The 13,208-nt window shown below is 44.2% G+C and overlaps 1 protein-coding gene across 5 annotated transcripts in view; it reads right to left on the bottom strand.

Annotated features, from left to right (window-relative positions):
* KLF12 (Kruppel like factor 12) overlaps positions 1-8,700 on the bottom strand; it is a 246,814-nt gene extending 238,114 nt beyond the window's left edge. For 3 of the 5 annotated variants that reach the window (XM_027713527.2, XM_027713531.2, XM_027713532.2), the window contains exon 1: positions 8,619-8,700. The gene's annotated coding sequence lies outside the window, so the exon portion shown is untranslated. Of the gene's footprint in view, positions 1-3,416; positions 3,481-8,424; positions 8,553-8,618 lie in introns of those variants that run through there. The other 2 variants (XM_027713529.2, XM_027713528.2) reach the window with 2 other exon arrangements.
* Positions 8,701-13,208: the final 4,508 nt, after the last annotated feature.

The following is a 13,208-nucleotide window of genomic DNA, read 5'->3' as shown; positions in this document are numbered from 1 at the left end:
AGCACTGCAGGTGTCCTCTCACTTATTTTTTAACAAGTACAGTGCATGCATCCACGTGTGAGCCAAACATCTGAGACTTTCTCTACTGTCAGCCAACGGAGAGATTTTATGATGGTGTTTGGACCATGAGAATGATTCTAGCGTCATGATTTTTAGCACACACTTCTGAGGCAAGGGTGAGCTAAGCTCTGCTTTTTGGAAAAGGAACATATTTTATTCAAGCTATCCATGAGAACTGACTTAGGCAAATGTCTTGTGATTACTATGCAGAGTCAAGCCTCCCACCCCTGCCTATCCCCCACTGAAACCTAAAGGAGAGCACATCTCCAGCAAGCACAAAAAAAGTACAGCTTGGATACTGGCTGGAATGCAAAGCAGAGAAAGTGTACTAAATCTCATGGTATTTTTCAATTTGTGCTATGTTCATATTTAGTTGTTTGATTCTGACTATTGTAAACTTTATCCCAATAAAGTCAGAATCAAAAATTACAAATGTATCACCCTCTCAAAATGAAAGGTCCATAATTATTAATATATATTCTTAGATAAATGTCGAAGACATTTTAGCCAAGTGTTGATTTAGCTGAATATAGATCTCAAAAGTAAAAGTGAAAACAGCAATGTTTTCTGAAATAGCAGCCTCCAAATCTGCCTCCTAACTAAACCAACTTTGCAAGCTCTCAGTTTCAAAAGCAGAAAAATAACCCAGTTAGCTCATTTTTTCCTTTTAAAATTTTGTAGGGCACCATCTACACAAAAGATTTCCTTGGTTAGACAGAACAAGTGAAAAAATTAAGTCACCTGGTAACTGTTACCAATTTATAGAAACTGGAAAAGAATGTTTTTCTCTACTTTTTTTTTTTTCTTAAGAGAAATCGTTTCCCATTTGCAATTTTCTTGCAACTGAAAGATTCACTGAAAAAGGAACTGGAAGAGCTCCAACTACTCTCCAACACTAAAAGATTTTGAAGTGTCATCAATCACAGCTGTTTACATGCTCTTCTAGAGCACTGCCAACCCATAGTTGAAGTCTAACTCAAAACTGTTTCATGCCAGCATTACACACTCAAAATAAAGACAGATTAAAAAAAAAATTTCTATATTATTCTGATTTTAAGTCAAGTCGTGCTCAGATTCCTGTCAAATGGGAATCTACATGGTAGTCACAGCCACTATCTTTCTTTTTTTCTAGAAAGAACTGGCAACTGATACCATTAATCCTAAATATCTCAGTGACTACCTCAGATGTCGTGTTATGATATCTGCTATAAAAGGTCTCTTCAATTTTTAGCAGACCATCTAAAAATGCTGGTACCATGATGAGGGGGGGTGGTAAATAACATACATGGTAAGTAACAGTCACAGTTACTCTTTGAACTTCTAATACTGCATTATTCCAGTTAACAAATTTCAATCATTTCAACCGAAATACTTAGTGACTGCTTCTGCAAAGTTTGATTCGAAAGTTTCTGAGAGCACATCCATCACTTCTGACAATTTTTGTAGTGTGGAAAAAGAAAAAAATTCAGTGGGTTTTTGGTTTGTTTTTTTTGTTTTTTTTTTTTTTTTAGATTCTCCCTCAGGGATCCACAGACAGAAACTGCTGGGGATAGATGGCTGCCTTTACCCATGTCAATCACAGCCTGCCAAGACTTGACCAAACTGTATGAGAATTACGGTTCACCCATGCTCAGGAAGGCTTCCAGAGCTCACTAGTAGCATCTCCAACTCCACTAACAAACCTTAACATATTTCCAGCTGGCCTGAGCTCTCTGCACACACCCCCACGTGGTCTGCCAGCACCCCTATGCTTCCCGTGCTACCATCAGAAGAGAGATGCATCACTACGACTAGAAAAGCCCTTCTTGGCCAAGGGAAAGAAAAAGAAATTATTTAGGCTGTCAGTGAGAGGATCAGCGTTACCACGCATAACCTTGTGCTCTTTGCTGGACACCACTTCACATTAAAAAGGTCACTGCTTACCACCTTACAGAGCGGGTATTGAAGTGCTCGTCCCAGGTGACATATGACACAAACAAGACTAGAACTCGGGTATCCCAACACGATACATCATCTGATTAATTATCCACTTCAAAGTGCTGATGTCCAAGGTCATGCATTTGATTGTTCTATGTTTAAACAACGAGAACACACTCGCCCCACAGCCAGGCCAGGAACAAAGCTAGCGATTTTTGAGTCCCATCATTACTCTACTATGTAGCAAATACCATGCCAGCCATTAGCAAAGAGCTCTGCCTCATTCCCGTCCTGGAGGCTGGTTCACAGAGAGGACAAAAGCTTGCTACTGCTAACCAGACATTCCTTAACTCAAGTGGTGCTGGTCTGTGCTGCAACTCTAAAGCCTGTCAACACCAGCACTGCCAGCCATCCACAAAAGGATAAACATCACTGCACACGAGGGCATTGTTTCAAGAAATACAAATAAAATAAGAAAAAAAAAAAATCCTATGAACAAATAAAACCAGAAATTTTTTTAAAAGCACAGACATTATTAGGATTGCATTCAGACAGTAAGAAATATAAGCGTTCAACAGTCTTAGCAGACTTTATTCAGTATCACAGAATATCCTGAGTTGGAAGGGACCCACAAGGATTATTGAGTACCAACTCTTAACCTTGCAGAGGACCACCCCCAAGAGACACGATGTGCCTGAGAGTATTATCCAAACGCTTCTTGAACACTGTCAGCCTTGGTGCTGCGACCACTTCCCTGGGGAGCCTGTTCCAGTGTCCATACACCCTCTGGGTAAAGAACCTTTTTCTAATATCCAAACTAAAACTCCCCTGACACAAATTCAGGCCATTCCCTTGGGTCACTGGTCACCACAGAGATCAGAGCCTGCTCCTCCTCTTCCCCTCACAAGGAAGTTGTAGACTGCAATGAGGTCTCCCCTCAGTCTCCTCTTCTCCAGGCTGAACACACCAAGTGATCTCAGCCACTCCTCATACGGCTTCCCCTCAAGGCCCTTCACCATCTTCGTTGCCCTCCTTTAGACACTCACTAATAGCTTAATATCTTCCTTATATTCTGGCACCCAAAACTGCACACAATATTCAAGGTGAGGCCTCACCAGTGCAGAACAGAGTGGGACAATCCCCTCCCTCGACCGGCTGGTGATGCTTTGCCATCTGATGCCCCCCCAGGACACGACTGGCCCTTCTGGCTGCCAGGGCACTGCTGACTCAGATTCAACTTGCCATCGACCAGGACCCCCAGGTCTCCCTTTCCGCAAAACTGCTCTCTAGAATCTCATTCCCCAGTCTGTAAGAAAATCCAGGGCTGCCCCACCCCAGGTGCAGAATCCAGCACTTTCCCTTGTTGAACTTCATATGGTTGGTGATTGCCCAGTCCTCTGATCTGTCGAGGTCTCTCTGCAGTAGCACTGAATACGTACCTTTAATACTCTTTAATCATGGCATCTCCCTTGATCCTGACATACACAGCTTTTGCATCCTTGTGATTTTACTGAACTTTAAAAAAAAAAGTAATAAAAAATATAAGCATGTCAACATCCAGATAAGTCCCACCTTATCCAGATAAGTCCCACCCTTGTCCCCTAAAGGGACTCTTCTGACACAAGAGCTGACGTGTACAGATGCTGAGTGGAAGAAACAGACAGTATGAAGCATATAGTCCCTGAATGTATCTCACATGATTTGATATATTCACTCCCAAGTTTTACCATATATTTCAGATGAGAAACACTGAGATGGCTCATGCCATCATCCCACCCCAAAAATGCAGAAAATGACAGAAACAGCTATAAGACCAATGCACACCATAATCTGTCTTCTCCAAATCAAAACACATCATTCTGCAGCAAACATAAATGCAAAAAATATTTGTATTTTCATTTTGGTTTAGTCCAAAATCTAGAAAATGCTTTCTGATTAATACCAAGAGACTTTACACTGAACTCAAGAAAGTCCACACAAGCTCAGTATTACATACAGCATAGATATATATTTGGCAAAGCCATGTTCACTTTCCCTCTTCTTTCTGTCTTTCAGTATTATTTTAAGAGTTCTCTGCCACCAAAAGGTAAATAGAACTAATTAAAGAATAGTTTACCTTTTCTGTATTAAGTTATTCCTTGGGAGCAAATGAGAGCACAGTCTTGGAATAAACTTCAGACCCACTAGTTACATCAAACTTTGCAGAAGTGTGAGAAAGTTCACATATTTCAGAGCACCAAATCTAAGCAAACCTTCTGCACAGTAAAAAAGATTCCAAATGCAAACATAGCACTGTTAACACAGGGTTATATATTTATATATATATAAAAAACCAAAAGAGACTGCACAACTAGGCTCAGATCAGTCCAATTTTACCCACTTCTGCAACAGTGCCACAGGGTCTAGTCAACACTCTAGTCAAGTTTGTCAACATACCTCTATGTCTAGCTATAAACTAACACAATCATTTTGACACTGAATCATCAAATAAAACTCTTGTTGCCTTTTTTTTCCTCATTTAGTACTGACTTAAAAAAAAAAAATCATTCAATTGAAGGAAGAGGACTGTCTAAAGTTCAGTTGTTGAACACAGGGTAAAGTTACACAGAGTTTTTTCCAGCAACAAACAATGTTGAAAGTGTCCCCAGTACTACAGTGCAAAAACATTTCTCTTTTCTAGCTTAAGTATACATTTTATTAAAAAAAAAAACAAACAAAACTTTTTTACTGTGTAGGAAACGTAATCATTTCATGCATTCATGTTTTGCACTTTCAAGATTCAAAATTTCTCTTACAGACACAGCAAAGCACTCCTTGCACAAAGGAAAGGAAAAGCTGCACCCTGACTACTCAATACTTTTCTCTACATCTCACTTTGAAACAGCATGCTCATTAGACGTTTTCCTCTTAGCTGGGGAAAGTGAGCATGCTTGTGTTTGCAGCTCCTCCTCTTTCAAAGACGCACAGCTGCAGCTGTAGTAAACAACCACTAGTGAGGAGCTGAGAAGGTCAAAGTCTGGGTGCTGCATCCATTTCAGCTTTTCTAAAACCAAAATTTCTATTTCAAGAAATTAATTTTTTGTCTCATTTTAGTAGTTTAGTTATGTCAAGGAAAGGCAAAACCACAGTCATCCTCCAACAGAATAAATCAGGATACAGTACTTGAAAAGTCAGAAGCAAGACCCTTCAGCAAAAGTATTTTCAAAACCTCAGATTTATTAATATACAAACACCTCAGTCACAGTCGCCTATTTTACTTGATTCAAAGGAAGACTTGGTCAAAACCATCCTTGTACTCATGAGACCTGTTACACAAAGCAAACACTTATCAAAGGAAGGAGCAAGGAGGTTGACCACTCTGAGAAGTGGTGCCAGCAGCCATGCAAGGCTCACACAGGTGATCCAGCAGCCTGAAGCAAGGAGGCTACAGCACTACAACTTCGTGAACACTACTGGTAAGTGGACATCACGCACCCAGCCATGAGAAAAGGCACACACCTTTCCATTATCTGAACAAAAATCAGGCCCAAAATCTGAATGGGATACCCTTCTAGCACTGAAACCTGCACCAAATAACACAGACCTTCTGAAATCACACTGTGCAGCAGAGAGCTCCCCAAGCACCTGGGAAAGGCATCACCCATTTCCCCCAAATACATGGTCTGTATTTCTATTTAATTATGGTGGGTACCATCATGCACCACCTTAGTCTACGTGAAGAGGAAAACAGTCGGTACCACTAAGTTCTGCAGCCCAAGCCCTTCACTGACCCCATACTAGCGTCTCCTGGAGGAAGAAGAGCTGGTTCAGCCCCACCACATTTCTGCCTCCCCTCATCTAAAGTGAAACTCTGCTCATGCACATTCAGGTCTGGCTCATCCCAACAGAAACAGCTGGCAGAGGACTCCACAATTAGCCTGTCCTGGAATCTTGAAGTTTATTTTTAAAAGTTGTTACACACAGTCTTCTTGGGCTCTCAGGGGCCTTTCTAGCAAACGTTTTTCTACAAGAGAGCAAAGAAAGGCCTGGAAATGCCATCACCAAGTATTGCTGGGGGGGAAAAAAACAGAATTAAAAATACCTCATTTCCCATACCCCCTATTTAAATGTCTGATATTGCTTCACTATCAGAAGCAGAAAGCAAACAGTATCTCCCATATCCTAAACTCTAAATGCCCTATGGTATATCTCCTCCTCAAAAAGCTTCTTTTACCCCATAGCTGGGGGACAGAAGGAAATATGATTTTTTCACAGCCCATTTTAAATTATACTGACTACTCCATGAACTTGGGGGGAGGGAGAGAAAGAGGAGGAAAAAACCAAAAAAAAAGCCTAAACCACCTTGTAAAGCTGCCAGTATTCTAATGAAAAGGTCTGATTAAAAAAAAAGGTATCTTCAGACTGTCCCCCCCCTGCCCCCCCCCCCCTCCCGATTCCAGGTACCAGACACAGTAAAAGAAATGGTGGGGAAGAAAAACTAAAAGAAAAAAAAAAAAAGGGGGGTGAGGAAAATACCACCGCTGTTGTCCCGGAGGCAGTGGGGGCGAGCGGGTGGAGGTGCTGGGCTGGCGAGGGGTGCGCATGGGTGCCACCGAGGGGGTGATGTCATCCCACCAGCCTCCAGCCCGGGCACCTGCCAGCAGCAGCGTAGCAGCGACTGCCAAAGCCTCAGGCAGCACGGGAAGGGAAAAAACCAAAAAGACATTAAAAAAAAAATAAAAAAAAAATCCGCAATGTTTCCTTCGCTGTGTGCCGTCGGTTTGTGACGAGAGGTGATACGCCAGCTTGCAGACAGCGGTTTCAAGTTCATTATGTCCCATTAAAAAGACATTCAAAATATTCCCCCTCCCCCAGCCCGAATAATATATTAAAAAAAAGTAGACTCGGTTTATGCAACGTTACGTCATTAATAAAATGCTCCTATCGCCCCATCTGTGACCTATTCAGCACAGTTACTAATCCCACACTGAGAACACTTTGCTGTTCCTGTGCATTTCAGAGTTGTAGACCAACCAGAGAGCAGAAAATGGAGCCCATATGCCAGCGCTATATAAAGCAGCCACACAAAGTTGCCACGAATAATGTACCTGCCGTGGCGAGACAAAAAGGGAAAAGCAAGGGGGAAAAGGGGAAGTGGGGGAAATACCATTTATTTCGTGATGGATAATTAAAAAAATAAACTGGTTTATTGACTTAGGGAGTGGGGGACTGCCAAGAGCTAGCAGGATCTTACAAGCTCCATACAGACACGATCAAGTGAACTTCTCTTCAGTGCTTCCTACCGAAACTGCTCATACCTGCTCCCTAAGCGCGTAAAACACCTTATTTCCCAAGCAAACCCGTTTGCGGGAATGAACATCACGCCAAGATCCGGAAAAAAAAAAAAAACAAAAAAAAAAAAAAAAAAAAAAAAAAAAAAAAAAAAAAAACGCTGTCTGGACCAGAGCATCGCACCCCTGCAAATCACGGGGAGGGGAATATAAAATAACCCATCTGATTGCTCGTATCCGCCTCCCCCAAATTCCACCACCAGCGGTGGTGCAGGATTCTGGGGGAGGCGGATAGGAGTCCAGATCTCGTCCTAGAGGAAATTTCATCCCAGCCGCGGAAAGCTTTCAGAGAGCTTCATGGGGTGATGCCGATGCCATGGGATAACGCATCTCCCGCAGCCGCTCTGGGCATACGCTTTAAATATAAATACCAGCGGTTTGCTCCCCAAGCTCCCGATTTGTTCCATAGAAGATAATTATTTTTGTACAAGGTAATACAGCATTACACTCTTGGTTTTTATTTTTTCCCCCATCGCGCGTTAGAGTCCGATTTTTTCCCCGTACAGCGTTACACTCCGATTCTTCCCTCCAAAGAGCGTTACGGTTTATACTTTTTTGGTATTTATTTATATATTAATTGCCCACCCCCAAATGCGCAGGGGGGCCGCCCGCCCCATCCCCCGAACCCCCCGGGACGGCAGCACAAAGGGCTGGGCGCTCCCAGATCGCTGCTCATCACTCCTCGCTTATCGCCTTTTTTTTCCCCGCTTTTTTCACCGTCCCCCCTCCCCCTCTCCCTTTTCCCCCTCCTAAAGCCTCAGCGGGAAAGTTGAGGAAAAGTTCGGGCCGGCCCTTAGCACCCTACCCCGGTGTCGCTGCCGCCGGGGCACCGGGAGGGATGGAGGGAGGAAGGGATGGATGGAGAGGGGGAGGGAGGAAGGGAGGGGGGATGGAGGGAGGGAGGGCACCGCCGTTAACCCCCGGCTCGCCCCGGCGGCGCCGGGGGAAGCGGGGGGGGGCGCCCTGCCCCCGCTTTTCTTTAGAATTATTTAACTTCGGCATAGGAGCGATTTTTTGTTTGTCTGTTTTTTTAAATAGAAGGCTGACTGGGACAGCAGCAGTAAAAACCACAAACATTCGCCGTTTATCCTGGCTAAGAAAGGGAATCGGCACAGACCTGAGCAGAAGCGGCAGAGCAGGAGAAGAAACTGTTCCCTTCCCTGACACAGGGTCCCCGCTCTGTGTATCTGTCCGCCCGCCCCGCTCTCCCCGGGCAGTGCCCCAGCACTCACAGCCCGCACCGCCGGCCGTTCCCAGGAAATGAATGGGGGCAGCCGGGGGAGCCGCGGCGCTCGCTCGCCGCCGACTTACCCGCGTCACATGATGAGCCCGGGCAGGGTGGGCCGGGCGTGGAGGCTCCCGGCGCCGCCTGGCCGCGCCTGGCGCTGGGCCCGCCGCGCCGCCCCGCGGGCCTCTCAGACAAAGGGTCCGGACCGGTGTCCCCCTCCCCAGCTCCCGGCCCCTGCTCCGGCCGCGGCGGGCGCCGGTGGCGTCGCTGGCATGCGGCGCGTCCCCGCCCCCACCGGCAGCCGGGCGGAGGGAGGGGAGGGAGGGAGGGGCCGCGCCCCCGCCCCGCGGCCGCCCCGGTGCGCCGCCCGCCCCGCCCCGGGGGGTGGGGACGGGAACGCCCGGCCGCGCCGCCCCCCGCCCGGCCCCGGCCCTGGCCCCGGCCGCGGCCCCGGGGAGGGGCAGGGCAGCGGGGCGCCGCGGGGAGGGGCCGGGCGGGGCCGGCAGCGGGGGCGCGGTGGCGCCGAGGGGAGGCCCGGGGCGGGGGGGCGTCGAGGGCGGGGCGCGGTAACGGGGCGGGGGCGGCTCAGTGGGGTGCGGGGCGGCGGGGGAGCCCGAGGGGGCGCGGGGCAGTCGGGGCACTGAGGGGATGCTCGAGGGGGGACACGGCGATGGGGCGCTGAAGGGAGCCCCAGGGGGGCGGGAGCAGCGTTGAAGGGGCCCCGGAGGTGACAAGGCGGTGGCGACACTGGGGGGCGTCCCGGGGGGGATGGCACAGGGCGCGGTGGGGCCGCCCAGGGGCCGCGCTGCCGGGCGGGGTTGGCCGAGCCGTGTCCCGCAGTTACCTGGCGCTGAGCGCCGCAAACCTTTCCCTTTTTTTATTTTGTTTCCTTCGCGCAGCCAGGCTGCAGCTCGTGAGAAATACGCGAGGCGGGTTTTGGTTGGGTTTTTTGTTGGGTTGTTTGTTTTTTTTTCGGTCAGCGCTTGTAAGCCTGAGTCGCGCCCCTGCAAACTGAGAACTTCCTTTACGGGGAAGGTTTTTCACACGTTTGGGCTGCGGATACTGGCTTTAATAACAATATACAGAGAAACAGGTTTCATAATCCTAAAGTTTGTTTAAAATAAAGTCTTCATTACATGGATGTTTTAAAAGAAGAACTTAGCAAACCTTAGAAAACATAAATCATGAGAGTCAGCATTAAACCTTAAGAAGCAAATCTCTTTTCAAAAGCGTTCTTATATGTATGTGTTTACACAGTGAAATATTTTGATGGAAAGATCCTGGTCCATGGCTGAGCAGTGTTGAAGCTATTAAACTGGCCTGACAGGTTACCTAGGGATTCCCTTGCCTTGGAGAGCCTTTTGTTAATGTAAAGCTGATGTGGCTGTTTTCTGCCTCCTCCCCTGTGGTTCATGTTGCATGAAGTAAAAACGGTGTGGTCAGACTGCAGGTGAGCTTTGGCCACCCCTGCCTGTTGAGATGGTTTCTGGGCAATGTTTGGAGGGCAATTCAATTTAAGGAAGCTTCACAGCCTTGTGAATAATCAGGGTGCTGTGCTGGACCCTGGCAAAAGCCATGGTCAATGTAGGTAGAAAAGGGCAAGTTCTTTGTGGAGTCCCATCCCTCATTCTCCTCAAGTTCAAACTCAGCTCAGCAGTTCCTGAGGGTCCTAGTCATAACAACAATTTGGTAAATAAAAAGCAAAAAGAGGGATGGATTTCTCATCTAGGAGGTTGGCCTGTCACGTAAGGGTGTTTGTAAATGCTCATACAGCTTGTGTATTTACACAGAAAGCCAAGCTGAGCACAGGTAAATAATTACTGCTAAAACGCTATTACTTGCAGTAAATACAAACTAATATTTGCTGTTCAACACAATATTTACTGAGGAAGCCAGAAGAACCAGAACCAATGTTTGTTCCTGGAGAGCATTTCATGCCGGCTGCTGGAAATACATGTACACATCACTTTGTGTGTTCTCCCTGTAATGGTCCTCTGCCGCCTCTTGGCATAAATAGTTTGGATAACTTAACCCTTCACTATTTGTCATTGCATCTTACCTCTATTTCCACAAAGTTAAAAAAAAAAAAAAAAGAGGCAGAATAGTAAATAAGAAATGTTAAAATGGCTATAACCAGAAATATACGTCTCCACAAGCTATAAAGGGGATTATACATGATTTGCTATTGTAATGTTGCCTCTAGTGTAATCATTTTCTTTGGAGAAAAGTGAGTATATAGTTAAAATACAGTCTAATGACCCAAGCAATGTCTTTCCTTATACTACTATTTTAGCTACAAAACCAGTTCCAGCTACTCACTGTAAATTACATATGTAATACATTAGATTTTACCCAAGTCAAAAGTTAACACTGTAACACTTGTTTTAAAAGATAAAATATGCAATCCCATAGGAAGCAGGCTAGTATAGGAGACAGCTGGAAACATTCCCTGGACAGATGCATAGCTTATATTCAGATTTATCAATAAAAAACACAAGTATTAACAACATTCATCCTCCTTAACCACTTGGAACAGGGAGCACTAAGTGTTCTGCAGAGAAAAACTGGTTTCTACCTACAGAGGTTAAAGGATTAATGAATATTTGGCACATGAAAAATGAATAGTGATAGTGGGAAGAAGATTGCATGTAGATGGTGTGATAAGGTGTGTAGCAGAGAAACATCACGTTACACATGTTGCTGTGCCCTGAGACAAAGCTCATTTCCATTGAGTTTCAGATAAAATATTTTAAAACATCAATATTTATTTTGTCATACTTAGAAATATTTTATTCAGTTATCTACTATACCTAAGGAAATCATCTAGAAGAGGGGATGGCTGACTGACAGTGGGTGATAAAATTTGTTCTCTGCAAGCTTCATTATGTGCTATGTTGGCTGTTTACATGGTCTGTTGCCTGCTACTAAGAACTATTACCCATATGCATGAATTTGCAGGGCAGTATCTAAGCAAAAAAATATGTAGCTACATTCGCATGAGAAATGTATTACCTGATTATGTATCAATAGATTGATACAGAAGTAGGGATATTACACATTACTATTTGATGTATATCACAGATTTATAGAGAAATGTAGTTCTCAATCATATGCTTTTATGGAAAATCTGTCCTACTAAATCACCGTCTTGGCTCACTCCATACACCTGACCACTATTTCCAGTCTCATCTAGCTTAACAAAGCTGAGCATACATCATCTATTTGAAAATGTTTTGGCTTACATTTTAACACAGAAAGACTTTGAAAACATTTAGTATTTCTCCAGATTTAGAAAGTTCTTTTTTTTTTCCTCATTTTTTTCCCCCTGGAAAGAGGGAACTTTAATTGTATTTCCTATTAATCAAGGGGACTTTTCAGCGTGCTGTTTTTTCAGAAACAACAGTCCTAAATTTTGAGACAGGAACATTAACAGCGTATTGTCATATACTAGACTAAAATCAGAAAATCATACTTTTGGAAACCAGGAAAAAAAGTTGGCCCACTGACCATTTCTGGTTACTTATTTTTTCACAAGCTCAACAAGTGTGTTTATGTGTGATTTTAGACTTTTTCCATAGTCCTTCTCCACTTCTGCCATATTGCCTTTAGAACACTACTACTAATTCCCTTTTATCGACTCCCACCACTTACAATATCACATGGCTCTTTCCAGTCTTCCTCTAGCTGTTCGTCTGCTAATGGAGTTTCTTAAAACTTACCAAAACCAACATATTGTAAAATCTCCCCTTAATGTTCCTCAGCCTCTCACACTGTATTTGTCCCCCACCGATACAGAATTTTCTTCACCATTCTTCCCCAATATTCACTGTCTTATTTGTCTTATATTTTTGTCTTAGATCCTAATCCATGTGCAAATAAATAATACTTTTGAAAGCAATTTAGCAACTTCTACCCTTAACTTAAGAATGATTTAAGTTTTTTTTTTTTAAACTTATTAATAATCAATCATTTTTCAAAATGGGGAATGGCATCACCAGCAGAGAGCACACTGGAACCTCAGAACAAAAGAAAACATAAAATCAATAGTATATTTTAACAATGTGTGACTGAAACACATAAAAATACATCTGAAATAAATGAGTAATGTGCGGAATATTGAGAGATTTTGTCATTTAAATTAACACCAGTTGTAAAAAAAAAATCACTTAAGTTACCTGTTATTTAGTCCATTTCAGATTGTATTAAATTTTTTAACTCAAATAAGCAAACAAATAAAAAAATCAACCTCACCTAAATGAATTTTTATTTGGGATGCACGGTTAGACAAAAGCTGTAACAAATTACATGATGCATTTTAGAAGACAGATTGTGTTCATTTGCTGAACTTAGAGAAACCTTTGAGTTGACAGATAATCAATTCAAATACCTGCAGTTGAGGGATTGTATTACTAATTCCTTTCACAACCCTTCCCTTTTGGATACAGGCAAATAAACGGGTTTTCTTTGCCAAGGAATTGACCACATCAGCATATACAGCCTTTCAGGTATGGTTGCTGTCTTGCAGTCCAGCCTGTGATCATCTGCCAAGTGCTTCCTCCATCTTACTCCATTCAAACTGGGGTTAAGCTCAACATGTGGGCCTTGCCCCTTTATCTGGCAGCTGCCATCAAGCATGAGGGTGCAGATGTTTTTGGGCAAGGACATCAGCTTCT

The sequence above is a fragment of the Pipra filicauda genome, unplaced genomic scaffold (assembly GCF_003945595.2).
Source record: "Pipra filicauda isolate LSUMZ 115617 unplaced genomic scaffold, ASM394559v2 scaffold39_size4671491_pilon, whole genome shotgun sequence".
Lineage (NCBI taxonomy): Eukaryota > Metazoa > Chordata > Aves > Passeriformes > Pipridae > Pipra > Pipra filicauda.
This window is presented reverse-complemented; position numbering and strand designations above follow the sequence as displayed.